Source organism: Myotis myotis, unplaced genomic scaffold (assembly GCF_014108235.1).
Source record: "Myotis myotis isolate mMyoMyo1 unplaced genomic scaffold, mMyoMyo1.p scaffold_m19_p_2, whole genome shotgun sequence".
In the NCBI taxonomy this organism is placed as follows: Eukaryota; Metazoa; Chordata; class Mammalia; order Chiroptera; family Vespertilionidae; genus Myotis; species Myotis myotis.
The window spans coordinates 33,088,711-33,104,392 of NW_023416324.1; the positions used below are offsets into that span (position 1 = coordinate 33,088,711).

General features: G+C 38.3%; 1 pseudogene; it reads left to right on the plus strand.

The window, feature by feature from the left end:
• Positions 1–3,613: 3,613 nt before the first annotated feature.
• Positions 3,614–15,682, plus strand: part of LOC118675146 — a 29,856-nt pseudogene continuing 17,787 nt past the window's right edge.

The window sequence follows — 15,682 nt, forward strand, 5'->3', positions numbered from 1 at the left end:
CCTATTCATCCCTCTACTTACCTCACTCAACAGCTGGTGACCACTGACCTTTTTATTGTCTCCATAGTTTTACCTTTTCTAGAAGGTCATATAGTTGAAATCAAAAGCAGCCTTTTCAGATAGGCTTCTTTCACATAGTAATCTATACTAATAAAAGGGTAATAACCTAATTAGACTGGATAGATTGGATGTCATTCTAGATGACCTTCCTGACAAAGCTGAGGGCATAGCCAGCCTGCAAACCACCCGCAGCCCCTCACTCAGGCTGGCCCCGGCCCCCAGTGGGACCCCCACCCCAATCTGGGATGTGGCCGGCCTGAAAACCACCCCTGGCCCCTCTTCCAGGCCAGCCCCCCTCCCCAGTAGGGACCCCCTCCCCAGATACAGGGCCCCCTTCAGGCCAGGCCAGCCAGCCCCCACCTATGCACCAGGCCTCTATCCTATATAATAAAAGGTAATATGCAAATTGACCCTAACGGCAGAATAATCAGAATGACCGCTGGACCAGTCACTATGAGGTGCACTGACCACCTCTTGGTCCCTTTCCCTGGCCAGCAGGCTCCTATCACCTGATGGCCACCAGTGGCAGGGGCAGGGCCAGTGAGCAGGTGGGAACAGCCAACCTCTTAGTCCCTTCCCCCGGCCGTCAGGCACCTATCACCCGATGGCAAACAGGGAACCAGGGGTGGGTGACAGCTGGGGGAGGGGCCAGTTGCAAGCAGCTGGAGAAGATGGCCCTGATGGCAGGGAAGGCCTAGGGACCATGCCCATGCATGAATTTCATGAGCCGGGGCTCTAGTATGTATTTAAGTTTCCTCCATGTTTTGTAATTAATTAACAGCCCATTTCTATTTAGCACTGAATCATATATTCCATTGTCTAGATGTATCACACTTTATTCATTCACCTACTGAAGGGCATCTTGGTTGCTTCCAAGTTTGGGTCATCCTATATAATAAAAGTGTACGGTCAGCCGGTTGGCCATTCAACCAATCAAAGCATAATACGCTAATGATATGCTAAGGCCACTCAACCGCTTGCTATGATGTGCAGTGACCACCAGGGGGCAGACACTCTGACCGGTACATTAGCTTGCTGCTGGGGTCTGGCCAATCGAGACTGAGCGAGACGGGCCAGACACCAGGGGGCAGATGCAGCGAGCTAAGCAGTAAGGAGCAGAGAGCAACCAGTCGGACATCCCCTGAGGGGTCACAGACTGCTAGAGGGTGCAGGCCGGACTGAGGGGACGACCCCCCCCCCCCCCGCCCAATGCACAAATTTCGTGCACCAGGCCTCTAGTTATAAATAAAAATCCTATAAATATCTGTGTAAGGTTTTCATTTGGACAAAAATTTTCCACTTATTTAGGTATACACTATATAAAGGAGTGTGATTGCAGTATTCTATGGTAAAAAGCACATTTAGTTTTCTGGAAAATTACTGAACTGTCGTCCAAAGTGGCTATACCACTTTGTGTTCCCTCCAGCAACAAAAGAGAGTCCCTATTGTGGCAGATCCTCACCAGAATTTGGTGTTGTTAGTGTTCTAGAATTTAGCCATTTTAATAGGTGTATAGTGGCATTGAATGTTTGTGTTAATTTATATTCTTCTTTTGACATATAACGTAGAACATCTTTTCATATGCTTATTTGCCATCTGCATATCTTCTTTGGTGATATCAGTTCAGGTCCTTCATCCATTTTTTTAATTGGGTTGTTTGGTTTCTTATTGTTGGGTTTTAAGAGTTCTTTGTATATTTTGGATAACATTCTTTTATTAGATATGCCATTTGCAAATATTTTCTCCCTAACTGTGGCTGTCTTTTGATTCTCCTGACAGTGTCTTTCACAAAGCAGAAACAGTTAATGTTAGTGAAGTCCATACAGCTCATTAATTCTTTCTTCTCCTTCATGGGTTGGGCCTTTGGTATTATATCTAAAAAGTCATCTCCAAACCCAAGGTCATCTAAACTTTCTCCGATGTTATCTTCTAAAAGTTTTATAATTTTGTGTTTTATACTTAGGCCTGTGATCCATTTAATTTTTGTGAAAGGTGGAAGTTCTATGTCTAGATTCATTTTTGGACACAGATGTGCAGTTATTCCAGCAGCATTTGTTGAAGAGACTATCTTTTCTGCATTTTGACTATATTTGTGAGTTGATTTCTAGGATCTACCCTGTTTCACGTGTCTTATTTGTTTATTCTTTTACCAATACCATACTATCTTAATTATTGCAGCTGTATGGTAAATCTGGATGTTATGTAGTATCAGTCCCCAAATTTTGTTCTTCTCCTTTGATATTGTGTTGGCTATTTTGTCTTTTGCTTCACTAAATTTTGAAATCAGTTTGTTGATAACCAGAAAATAACTTGCTAGGATTTTGATTGTGATTGCACAGAATCTAAAGACCAAGTTGGGAATAACTGACATCTTGACAATATTGAGTCTTCTTAACCATGACTTCATTATTAAGTTTGTTTATTCAAAGTTTTATAGTTTTCTTCATATAAGTCTTACACATATTTTATTAGATTAACATTTAAGTATTTAATTTTTTAGGGTGTTAAGTAAATAATATGAATAGCATTGGTTTTATTTCAAATTCCACTTTTTAATTACTGAGGTTCTTTATATTTTTATTTCCTTTTTTCTACTGTGTTCTTAAAACAGTAAAAAAAAAATCTTGAGAGGATCCAAGATGGCAGCTGACAGGATGGCAGGCTGCAAGACAGTGTGTGTGAGTGAGAGAGCAAAAGGAGAGCACATGGACGTGTGGGGAGTGTCTGTATTTGTGAGTGAGGGTCAGCTATATTCCACAGACCTGTTGGGGACTGGCAGACCAGGCTCTCCTGGCTGGGCAGTATCTACTACTGCTGAAATCTCTCCTGGAGTGGTTGGCTCTGGCACAGAGACTGCACCATCTTGAAGGGGAGAGCAGCTGTGATAGGAAGCCCAGCCTTACCTTCAGCCGGGTAGACCAAGGATACCTCCCGGGACACTAAAACCACAATGCCCAGGGATCAGCTGCCTCGGCTGCGAATCCACAAACACTGAGACGCCAGCATCCCTGGCCACAGGTGTCTAAAAACTTTGTCCAGGGGAGACAAGGTGGTGGCGGAATATACGGTTGGGTCAAGCACCTTCTCATAGAGCAGATAGAAGGAACAGCTGAATCAAATAACACCTACCCAGAATTGGTGAATTAAACACAGATGGAGAGAAAATCCATGGATGAAAAGGTCAAAGATCATGTGGAGAGAGGCAACACGAGAGAGAGAGCTGCATAACCAGACACCCTGAGAGGAGTGAACATGGGGAAACAAAGAAACAGTAGACTAGAAGAAGCAGAGGACTGCATCAGTGATCTAAAACACAAGGTAAGAAAAAATACACAAACAGAACAGCAACTTGAAAAAAAATCTTAAAAGCAGCCTAAAAGAACTTTGGGACAACACGAAATGAAATAACATCCACATAATAGGGGTCCCAGAAGGAGAGGAATCCAAGCAAAGAATAGAAAACCTGTTTGAAGAAATAATGACAGAAAGCTTCCCTGATAATGGGAAGAAAAAACTCACACAAATCCAAGAAACTCACAGAGACCCAAACAAGATGAACCCCAAAAAGACCGACACCAAGACACAGAATATGAAATTGTCAAACACCAACAACAAAGTAAGAATCTTAAAGGGTGCCAGAGAGAGGCAGAAAGTTACCTACAAGGGATCTCCCATAAGACTATCAACTGATTTCTCAACAGAAACACATCAAGCCAGAAAGGAATGGAATGAAATATACAAAGTCACCCAAAAAAGAGTCTGAATCCAAAAACACTGTACCCAGCCAGGCTATCAATCAAAGTTGAGGGTGAAATCAGGAGCTTCACAGACAAAAAAGGACTAAGGGAGTTTGTTACCACCAAACCAGCAATGTAAGAAATGCTAAAGGGTCTGCTGTAAAAAGAAGAAATAAGAAGGGAAGAATGAACACAGGCATAAAGAATATAAATGGTGACAAACAAATACCTATCAATAATAGCTTTAAATGTAAATGGATTAAATGCCCTAGTCAAAAGACATCGGGTAGGTGAGTGGATAAGACAACATGACCCATATATCTGCTGTCCACAGGAGACCCACCTCAGAACAAAGGACTCACACAGACTGATGGTGAAGGGATGGGAAAGGTTTTTCATGTGAATGGAAATGAAAAAAAAAGCTGTGGTAGCAATACTTGTATCTGACAAATTAGAGCTCAAAGTGAAGGCCATAACAAGAGATAAGGAAAGCCACCACATAATACTAAAGGAGCAATTCAACAAGATGATATAACTCTCGTAAACATATATGCACCCAATACAGGAGCACCCAAATACATAAAAAAAATTCTGGAAGATATCAAGGGAGAGATTGACAGAAATACAGTCATAGTAGAGGGCTTTAATACCCCAATAACACTACTTGAGAAATCCTCTGAACAAAAAATCAGCAAAGAAACATCAATCCTAAGTGACCCACTAGATCAGATGGAATTAATTGACATCTTCAGAACATTTCACCCCAAAGCCATGAAATATATGTTCTTCTCAAGTGCACATGGGACATTTTCCAGATAGAACACATATTGGGGCACAGGCAAAGTCTCTTCCAATTCAAGAAGATTGAAATCATATCAATCATCTTCTCAGATCACAATGGCATAAAATTAGAAATCAATAAAACAATGAAAAAATATAAAACACCTGGAGGCTAAATAGCATGCTATTAAACAATGATTGGGTTACCAAAGAGATCAAAGAAGACATAAAAAGCATCATGGCAACAAATGACAATGAAACAAACAAAACCAGAAATGAAAGAGGGGAAGTAACAACCGATCCCACAGAAATATAAAGGATCATGAAAAAATACTTTGAACAACTCTATTCCAACAAAATGGACAAACGATGAAATGGACATATTTTTAGAAAAATACAAGCTCCCAAAACTCAATCAGGAAGCATCAAAAAACCTGAATAGACCAATTACCACTGAAAAAATCGAAGCAGTGATCAAAAATCTTATAGCAAACAAAAGCCCTGGTCTGAATTGCTTTACAGGGAAATTCTATCAAGCATTCAAAGAAGCACTAAAACCTATCCTCCTCAAACTATTCCAAAAAATTCAAGTGGAAGGTACACTTCCAAGCTCTTTCTATAAAGCCAGCATTACCCTAATTCCAAAACCAGAAAAAGACATTAAAAAGAAAGAGAATTACAGGCCAATATCCCTAATGAACATAGATGCTAAAATTCTCAACAAAATTCTAGCAAATCGGATCCAGCATTACATTAGAAAGAGCATATACAATGACCAAGTAGGATTTATTCCAGTGATGCAAGGATGATACAATATTCGCAAATCAATAAACGTGATATATCACATAAACAAATTGAGAAACAGAAATCACATAATCATACCAATCGATGTAGAAAAAGCATTTGACAAAATCCAACACCCTTTCTTGATAAAGACTCTCAGCAAAGTGGGAATAGAGGGATTATGCCTCAACATAATAAAAGCCTTATATGGCAAACCTACAACCAACATCATACTCAATGGGCAAAAACTAAAACCATTTCACCTAAGAACAGGAACAAGATAGGTATGTCCACTTTCACCACTCCTGTTCAATATAGTACTGGAAGTGCTAGCCATAGTGGTCAGATAAGAAGAAATAAAAGGCATCCAAATTGGAAAAGAAGACATAAAACTATCCTTATTAGCAGATGACATGATACTATACTTAGAAAACTCTAAGGACTCCATCAAAAAATTATTACACTTAATGAATGAATTCTGCAATGTAGCAGGATACAAAATTAACACCAAGAAATATATGGCTTTTTATACACCAATAATGAACTCACAGAAAGAGAAACTAAAAAAACAATCCCATTTACCATCTCACAAAAAAATTAAGATTCCTAGGAATAAACTTAACTAAGGAGGTAAAAGACCTGTACTCAGAAAACTACAGGAAATTGAAAAAAGAGATAGAGGAAGACATAAAATATGCAAGAACATAGCATGTTCATGGATTTGTAAAATCAACATCATTAAAATGTCCATACTACCCAAAACAATCTATAGATTCAATGCAATCCCCATTAAAATACCAAAGGCATATTTCAAAGATCTAGAACAAACTCTCCAAAAATTCATCTGGAATAAAAAAATAAAAAAGTACCCCAAATGACCACAGCAATCCTGAGAAAGAAGAACAAAGTTGGAGGGATAACAATACCAGATAGCAAGCTATATTTCCAAGCCACTGTTCTCAAAACTGCCTGGTAATGGGCACAAGAACAGACATATAGACCAATAGAAAAGAACAGAGAACCCAGACATCAATCCAAGCAATTATGCTCAATTAAAATTTGACAAAGGAGGCAAGAGCATACAACGGAGTCAGGACAGTCTCTTCAATGAATGGTGCTGGGAAGTTTGGTCAGATACATGCAAAAAATGAAACTAGATCACCAATTTACACCATACACAAAAATAAACTCAAAATGGCTAACGGACTTAAATGTAAGATGGGAAACCATAAAAATCCTACAAGACTCCATAGACAGCAAAATAGCAGACATATGTCCTAGCAATATCTTGGCAAGTACAGCTCCTAGGCCAATGGAAACTAAGGAGAAAATAAACAAATGGGGCTACATTAAAATAAAAAGCTTTTGCACAGCAAAAGAAACCATCAACAAAACAACAAGAAAGCCCATTGCATGAGAGAACATATTTTCCAGTGCTATTTCAGATAAGGGTTTAATATCCAAAAGTAACAGGGAACTCATACAACTTAACAAAAGAAAGATAAACAATCCAATAAAAAAATGGGCAAAGGACCTAAATAGACACTTTTCGAAGAGGGCATAAAGAATGCCAAGAAACATATGAAAACATGCTCAAAGTCACTAATCATCCGAGAGATGCAAATCAAACAATGAGGTACCATCTCACAACTGTCAGAAAGGCTATCATGAAAAAATAAACAAAAGACAAGTGCTGCCAAGGATGTGGAGAAAAAGGAGCCCTACTACACTTCTGGTGGGAATGCAGACTGGTGCAGCCATTGTGGAAGACAGTATGGAGTTTTCTAAAAAAGTTAAAAATGGAACTCCCATTTGATCCAGTAATCCCACTTCTAGGAATATATCCTAAGGAACCAGAAACACCAATCAGAAAGCATATATGCACCCCTATGTTCATAGCAGCACAATTTACAATAGCTAAGATTTGGAAACAACTTAAGTGCCCATCAGCAGATGAGTGGATTAAAAAACCATAGTACATCTACACCATGCAATACTATGCTGCTATAAAAAAGGAAACTTTTTTTAAAATATATTTTTATTGATTTCAGAAAGGAAGGAAGAGGGAGAGAGAGAATGAAACATCAATGATGAGAGAATCATTGATTGGCTGCCTCCTGAACACCCCCCACTGGGGATTGAGCCTGCAACTCAGGCATGTGCCCTTGACCAAACTGAACCTGGGACTCTTCAGTCCACAGGCTGATGCTCTATCCACTGAACCAAACCAGGTAGGGCAAGAAGGAAACTTTTACCATTTGCAACAGCATGGATGGAACTGGAGAGCATTATGCTAAGTGAAATAAGCCAGTCAGAGAAAGATAAATATCATATATCTCACTCATATGTGGGATATAATGATCAACATAATTTGATGACCAAAAATAGATCCAGAGACAAATGGCAGAGGAGGTGAGGGGGTTAGAGAGCAACCAAAGGACTTGTATGCATGCATATTAGCATAACCAATGGACACAGACACTGAGGCAGTGGGGGCTTGTCCGGCATGGGAAGGGTTTGTGGGGGAGGGGGCGTAATTGGGGGGAAAGGAGACATATGTAAAACTTAAGATAATAAAAAAAAATCTTTATTTGTTCCAGCTAGTTAGGTCACATAGTCCCCAAACTGAGCCCTGTACATTCATGAACATTCCTTTACAAGCACCATCTGAATATCCTTTATTTTTATAATTTTATTTTTTATTTAATATAGTGGGGTAAAATTGGTTAATAAAATTATACAGGTTTTGGGTCTATAATTATATAATACATCACCTGTACATTGTTTTGTTTGCTTATTATCCCAAGTCAAGTATCCTCCCATCACCATTTATTTTCCCATACTCTCTTCTACCTTTCCCCACCCCCACCCCTTCCCTCTGGCAATCACCATGATGTTGTCTGTGTCTATGAGTCTTGATTTAAAACTTTGTTGGGGATTTACATTTCTGCAAGGCATTTTCTAGTCTTTTCTGGCTTTGATAATCACTTTCCCTTCTATAAGTCTGCTATATTACCTTCAGCCCTTAATTATACTCTGAGTTAAACACACTCTACCTTTCAGTGTGTCATTAGTCTATAGGAGGAATTTTCAAGAATTATGCCGCAAGAATTTATAAAACTTGCAATACCTGACTATTTAGTGAGAGGAACTGACTGACCTCTTTTCCCTTAGATTGTCAAATTTAAAAAATGACAACAACCAATACAATACCCATCCGGTGTGAATGTATAAAAATTATACCTTTTCTTTGTCAGACTGGAAAAAAATATATTTGTGGCAGTGCCACAGAATTTTAGTAATTAGTTTATATGTGCCATGAGATAAAAAAAAAAAAGGTTGAAAATCAATGGTCTACAGCAAAACTATGATCCCCTTAAAGCTAAGATTAGCTGGGTCTCACTCGTCTCTAAGGTTATAAAAGTGCCAGAAACTGTGTCAAGTCTTTTTACATTAAGATATCGCTTAATTTGACTTTTTCAGACCAGCTGACATTTCTCTTTTCTAAACTCCTTGGCACTTTGAAAATTTAGCATGATCTTTTATTGCTGTACTAGCAGCTTGAACAAAAGACCAATTTAACCAGCAATCTCTAGGATAGTCCTATGGGAACCAGTAGTCACTGTGGTTGAATTACATGAAAGGAAAGAGACTACCTGCCCTCAAAAATATTTTGAAAATATCTAGGTTAGACTTATTCATTTGTCAAATGCCTTTTATATGCCAGCTTCAGTGTTAGGCAGTGAAGCAGATACAAAGATGAGAAAAGTATCCCCACCTCTCAAGGGGATTACAGTCTAATGAGAAAGCTTCAAAGGTATACAGGGGCTAGTTCTTAAAAGAGGAGTAGGAGTTCGAGTTCACTAGTTAGTGAAGGAAAATGGGAGGAATCAACATGTATATATGGAGTTTGGGAGAGCATTATCCATTCAAATATTCTGCTCATATTCTTAAGTACAGAATATTTAAAAAAAAAAAATTCGTCTCACTACATATTTTCTGACCCTATTCTGAATTTTTTGTTTTAATTACATGAAATAAATTAATTAGAAAGTCACTGGCACCAGAAATTCTTCATCCAAAACAAGCCTTTTTATAAGCATTTAGTATTCTTTGTAATGGAGGGGAAAGGAAGGTCTGGAGAGGTTGTTAGGTTAAGTCTCAAACTCCATGAGAAAAAGGTTGCATTGTTACCAGACACATCTAGACCTCAACCTGCTGTGGTACACTGACGGGCTTAATCCTACAAATTGCCTTAAAATACCCAGTCAATGGCACCACCAAAGCAAAAGGCATTATGGATCATAAAGGGAGCCCAACAAAAAACAAGGCAGATTTTTCACCCTGGGCACCTCTAAGATGCTGTGCCTTTTGACGTCTGTTTGTCAATGGCCTGGCCGAACTCAAAATCTAGTGATTATCCTATTCATCACTAAATATCAGCTAGTGGCCTGAACAAAAATTCAAAAAATAGGATTTTTGTGTGTGTGTGTGTTCTAATAAAAATAATGGTAATAATGATAATCAAAACTACTATTTATTGAAAATCTATAATGTAATATGTTATTTACATAAACTCTCACATTTAATTATCACAAGAACTCTGAAAAGTAGGTAACTCTTAGCACTCACACACCTCTATAATCCTCACCATTTTACAAATAAGGAATCTGAATTTTAAAGGCAAGTTCAACTGCAACTTGCCCAAGGCCACACAGCTAATAAGTGGCAGACCCAGGATCTGAGCCCAGGCCTAGGTAGTACTGATGCTATTGTTGTATCTACTATACAGCTTTGCTTCTCATGACGTGTTCCTACATTCTTAATCTGGAATAGGTCAATATGTAACCAGAGCTCCACATTCAAGGATAGGAGCCATGCACAAGACTCAAGGAGAAACAAATATTATTTCCTACACCAAAAGTCTGTATCAGGTCCAGAGAGCAATTCTGAAAGAAACTAAACATAAATGTGTTGGTTTCCATTCTGTATTTATTTGTTATGATCCTTTTAAATTTTTATCATTATGTTTTCTGGAGAAAAGTAGTAGTCAATGAGAAGGAATAAAAACTATAAAAACAATGAAGAGAGATTAGATAAAAATAAAAATAATCACCAACTCAACAAAAAAGGAAGTTGGAGAAGAAAAAAGAGTAGAGATAAGGCTTATCAATAACTTAAAATTATATTAACTCAGTAGATATAAAACAAAGGATAATGTATTTAAGAATCAAAACAGAGAACCAAGATGGCAGCACAGGGTAAATGCGTGTACTTGCTACCTCCCACAACCACATCAAAATTCCAACTAAAACACAGAGTAACTATCATCCAGAACCATCGGAAAGCTGGATGAATGGAAGTACTACAACTAGAGAAATAAAGAAGAAAGCACACTAAGATTGGTAGGAGGTGCAGAGGCATGGAACAGGCTGGTCTGGCACCCGGGTATACCGCTTTTTTAATCAAGAGGGAGATCACCTCTGCGGAGGCCATCTGGAGGAGCGAAGGATTCCAGCCCCACACCAGACCCCCAGCCCAGGGTTCCAGAGCTGGGGAAAGAAGTCCTTTATGGGTGGTAAGAACTACAAACTATAAAAACCAGTGTGGATTGGAGCTGAGTGACACACAGGCTGCTGGAGACCCAGCTGTTCGTCTTAAAAGGCCAGCACTATAAACTTAATTTACAAGCTCCCACTTCCTCTGAGATCCAGGGCTGGGTGAGGCTCTGGGGGACCCAGACACGTACAGGGAGAAACTGGAATGTTTGGCATCAGCGCAGGAACTCGGGGCCAGCTCTCTTCAAGACTAAGGTGCTTGCAGTGCTCAATTGTTCCCATGCTGGGACCTCCCGGATGCAGGGCTGACTGGCAGCCATTTCTGTTTGCTATGCCCTAGTGATTCCCTGAGACCCCACCCTACCCAATTTATAACCCCACCCAAGCTGGGTTCAGGGGCTTTTGCATATGAATGGACTATCCTTTCTCAGGCTAAAAATCTGTGAAGCAAGCTGTAGCTGGGTCAGGGAGCCCCAAACCTATCAATAAAAGGCTCAAGACCTGGCACTAGCACCAGCCTGCCTTGCTTGACAGCTGGGCCTTGTCTGTGCACTTCCAAACCCTATACAAAGAAGAGGAATCTGAAGATCTCTCTGTCACTCTTGCTGGATGTCCCCAGGCAGTGGCTGACTTGGCACCTCCCTGGAGACCCAAGAACCAGTATACCCAGTGGTCAGTGTCAGACCATACCAGATTACAACTCTTCACATCCATAAGTGACACACTGAAGTGGCAGACTCAGTGAGTGCCAAAGCCCCACTGAAGCAAGTCCAGCTCCATAAGGGTATCTCTTGCACAGCAGCTCTTCCACTGTAGTCACAGCTGGTTTCCACAGCCAATTGGCCTGGAGATCAATTCCTCCCAGTGACACCAATAGCAATCAAGGCTCAACTACAACAAAACTGTGCACACAGCCCATAAGAGGTGCATCAAGAGTGTCCACCTCAGGTGACTGGGGAGGTTGAGTCACTGGGCCCTATAGGACACCTAGTACACAAGGCCACTCTATCAACACAAGGAGACTTAGCAGCTACCCAATACATAGAAAAAAACACAGGGAAGCAGCCAAAATGCAGAGACAAAGAAACATGTCACAAATGAAAGAAATGGAAGAAAGCAAACTGTTGGATATAGAGTTCAAAACCACAGTTATAAGGTTACTCAAAAATCTTTTAGAAACCTCCGAGGAACTTAGTGAGACCTTTAAGGAGCTTAGTGAAAATGCAAAAAAAAAAAAAAAAAAAAAAAAGAAAAAGAAAAAAGAAAAGGACCACTCAGAAATTAAGCATACAGTGACTGAAATAAAAAAATAATATACAGGGATTCAACAGTAGACTACAGGATCCCGAAAATCAAATCAATGATTTGAAATATAAGGAAGCAAAAACCACCCAACCAGGAGACTAAAAAGAAAAAAGAATCCAAAAATATGAAGATAGTGTAAGGAGTCTCTGGGACAACTTCAATCCAAATTATGGGGGTGCCAAAGGAAGAGAGCAAGATATTGAAAACCTATTTGAAGAAATAATGACAGAAAACTTCCCCTACCTGGTGACAGAAATAGACTTACAGGTCCAGGAAGCACAGAGAACCTTAAACAAGAGGAATCCAAAGAGGACCACACCAAGACACATCATAATTAAAATGCCAAGGGCAAAAGACAAAGAAAGAATCTTAAAAGCAGCAAGAGAAAAACAGTTAGTTACCTACAAGGGAGTACCCATACAACTGTCAACTGATTTCTCAACAGAAACTATGCAGGCCAGAAGAGAGTGGCAAGAAATACTCAAAGTGATGGATAGTAAAAACCTACAACCAAGATTACTCTACCCAGCAAAGCTATCATTTAGAATTGAAGGTCAGATAAAGACCTTCACAGACAAGAAAAAACTAAAGGACTTCATCACCACCAAACCAGTATTATATGAAGTGATGAAAGGAGGAGGAGGAGGAGGAGGAGAAAAAGATAAAGATAAAAAAATAAGAACAACAAAGTGACAACAAATATATATCTATCAACAATTGAATCTAAAAATCAAATGAATAAAAAATCTGATGAACAGAATAAACTGATGAACGGAATAGAATCAGGGGCATGGAAATGGGGCAGACTGGTTATTCTCAGGGGGAAGAGGGTGTGGAGGGGGTGCAGGAAGAGATTAGACAAAGATCAAATATGCATGTATGCATTAACTATGGACACAGACAATAGGGTGGTGAAGGCCTGGGGTGGGGTGGGAACAAGATGGAGGGGAGCTATGAGGGGAAAGAACAGGGACATCTGTAATAATCTCAACAATCAAGATTAAAAAAAAAAAAGTCCATAATAGTATAACATAAATGAAAGGAATTGAAATCTGAGAACCTGAATTTGAGTCATATTTCACCACTATTTAACTCTATAATATAGGTAATTAATTTATGCTTCAGTTCCCTTATCTATGAGATAAATAACATATTCTTACTTTAAATAGTTATGAGGATTAAATATAATAGCAAAATAAATTTTTATAAATTCTAAGAATACACAATTTTCAGTTATTTTTAGCATTTCTCTACGATCCCTTGACCTGAGAAATTCAGCATAGATTCAGAAAGTCAAGGCATTTAGAGTGAAACAGCTAGAAAACAGATTCAAAGCAACATGCAAATAAATGCTTGGTATTAAAAAATAAAAAGTAAAATAGGATAAATTTGGTTAGGAAATGAGGAAAAAGTAAAAAAAAAAAAACATTTAATGAGACCTCATTTAGTGCCAGCAACTTTCAAAAACAATCTTATTTAACAGCCAACACCACTGAATCTAATGGGTATTATTTCCCCTTATTCTACAAAGAAGGAAATAAAAGTTCAAAAGTAATAATTTACCCAAAGTCACCCAGCTGTATAGTGTTGGTTTTAATTCAGGCCCAGATTTCTCAGACTCCAAAATCCATATTTAAGAGGCATCAACACTTGAGTTGGGTTCTGAGGAAAGAGAAGGAGTGGTACAACACTGCATGGAAAATAAACTAAATCCGCACCAAAACCTAGTCTGGAACATCGTTCAAGGTCTGGCTGGAAAAAGATGTAAACCCAAACAAGATAAACAAAGAGAGTTTAACAAAGAAACCATTTACAAAGGTGTGAACAGAACCAGGGATAAGGAAAACCCCCAGCGCTAACAATAGCAGAAACCTGTTACCTTTCTCTCATGGAGGTTGAGGATTACTTGAGCCTCTCTAGGCATGAAGGATCATGGGGAGAGAGCAGTTACCAAAACATGGAAAATGTAAAGGTAGCTTTAAGAGAAGAAGAATTTAATATTCCAAGCTTACTCTTCTCCCACTCTGTGATTTCTGCCAGTGTCTCTCATTGGCACTCAATTGCCAGCCAGAGAATAAGGAAGGATGTTGATTAAGTCCATAAAGGTCAGCATCTTAGGATTCTAGCTTTTAGGTATCAGCCATATTAGAGGTAGACTCTTGTTATTACTAAAGACTATGACTACAGAACAGAATACTTTATACAGAGATCAATAAATCTGAATAAGGAGATGTGGGACTTCAAGCAGAAAGAGAAAGTATGCTTCACCTCCAAAGACTGGAACTTAATCTTGCTTTTTTACCTAATTTCCCAGAAAATACTTTTTAAAATACAATATATTGGACAATCTAAATTGTTCAATGTAATGGTCATTTTACCAGTTACTTTCCAATATTTTATAAATGATTTTTCATTACTACCGCATGGAGAAAGATGTCAGAAGCATTATTTCTTAGAAAGTAAAGGACCTTACAAAGTTAAAATGCTGTGCAAAATAATATTTTATCATTAGGCAAACTCACTTCAATTTTCTAAACACCTTTGGAAATCATGTAAATCTATGGTATCTCTGTGTATGCTGTCAAATCCATCCATTAATTCAACATTTAATGTACACCTGTTAGAAGAGCTCTGTCCATGGTAATGGTGAGATAAAGAAATTAAAAATATAGTCTCTGCAAGAATGTCATAGCCAAGCAAAAGTTGTTTTTTGTCTTGTCCCCATTAGTAAAATACTTAATTGTTTAGGAAGAGAACTAAAGTTCATTTCTATTGTTATTTTCATGATGTTTATGAGTTGAAGAAATTCATATCACATAGTAGGTAGGCATTGAACATTTTTATTGAATAAGTGAAAAATGAATGGTAGAATCACAATACCTGGTAGGTGATAAATGGAAAATATTGTCATGTTCTTTAAGGTTGCTTCCCTTCATTTGTGCTCCTTTTTTTCTATTTAAATCACCTTTCTTTGCTATGATCTTGACTAACTCTCACTCATTTAGTTAAATAACCTTCGCAAATATTACATATAGAGAAGTTACAAATTACAAATGCATATCTCGATAATTTTTTTAGAAACCAGCACATATATATATATTTAGCCCTCTGAACAAGAAACAAAAAACCAAACCACAAAAAGCCCCTTTCCAAGCACTACCCACATTCCAATGGCAATGAGCATTCTGACTTTTATACTATAGGTTAGTTTTATTTGCTTTTAAGTTTACATGAATGGGATCATACAGTGGTACTCTTTTTGTCTATATCCTTTTTCTTGACATTATTTTTGTGAGATTCTTCTATGTTGTTGCATGTAGTTATAGTTCACTTGTTCTCAATGCTATATGGTATTCCAAAATATAGGTATTACTATAACATAATTTATCAATTCTACTATTTATAATCATTTGAATAATCTGCAAAGCTTGATTACTACAAATTGTACCACATGGGATA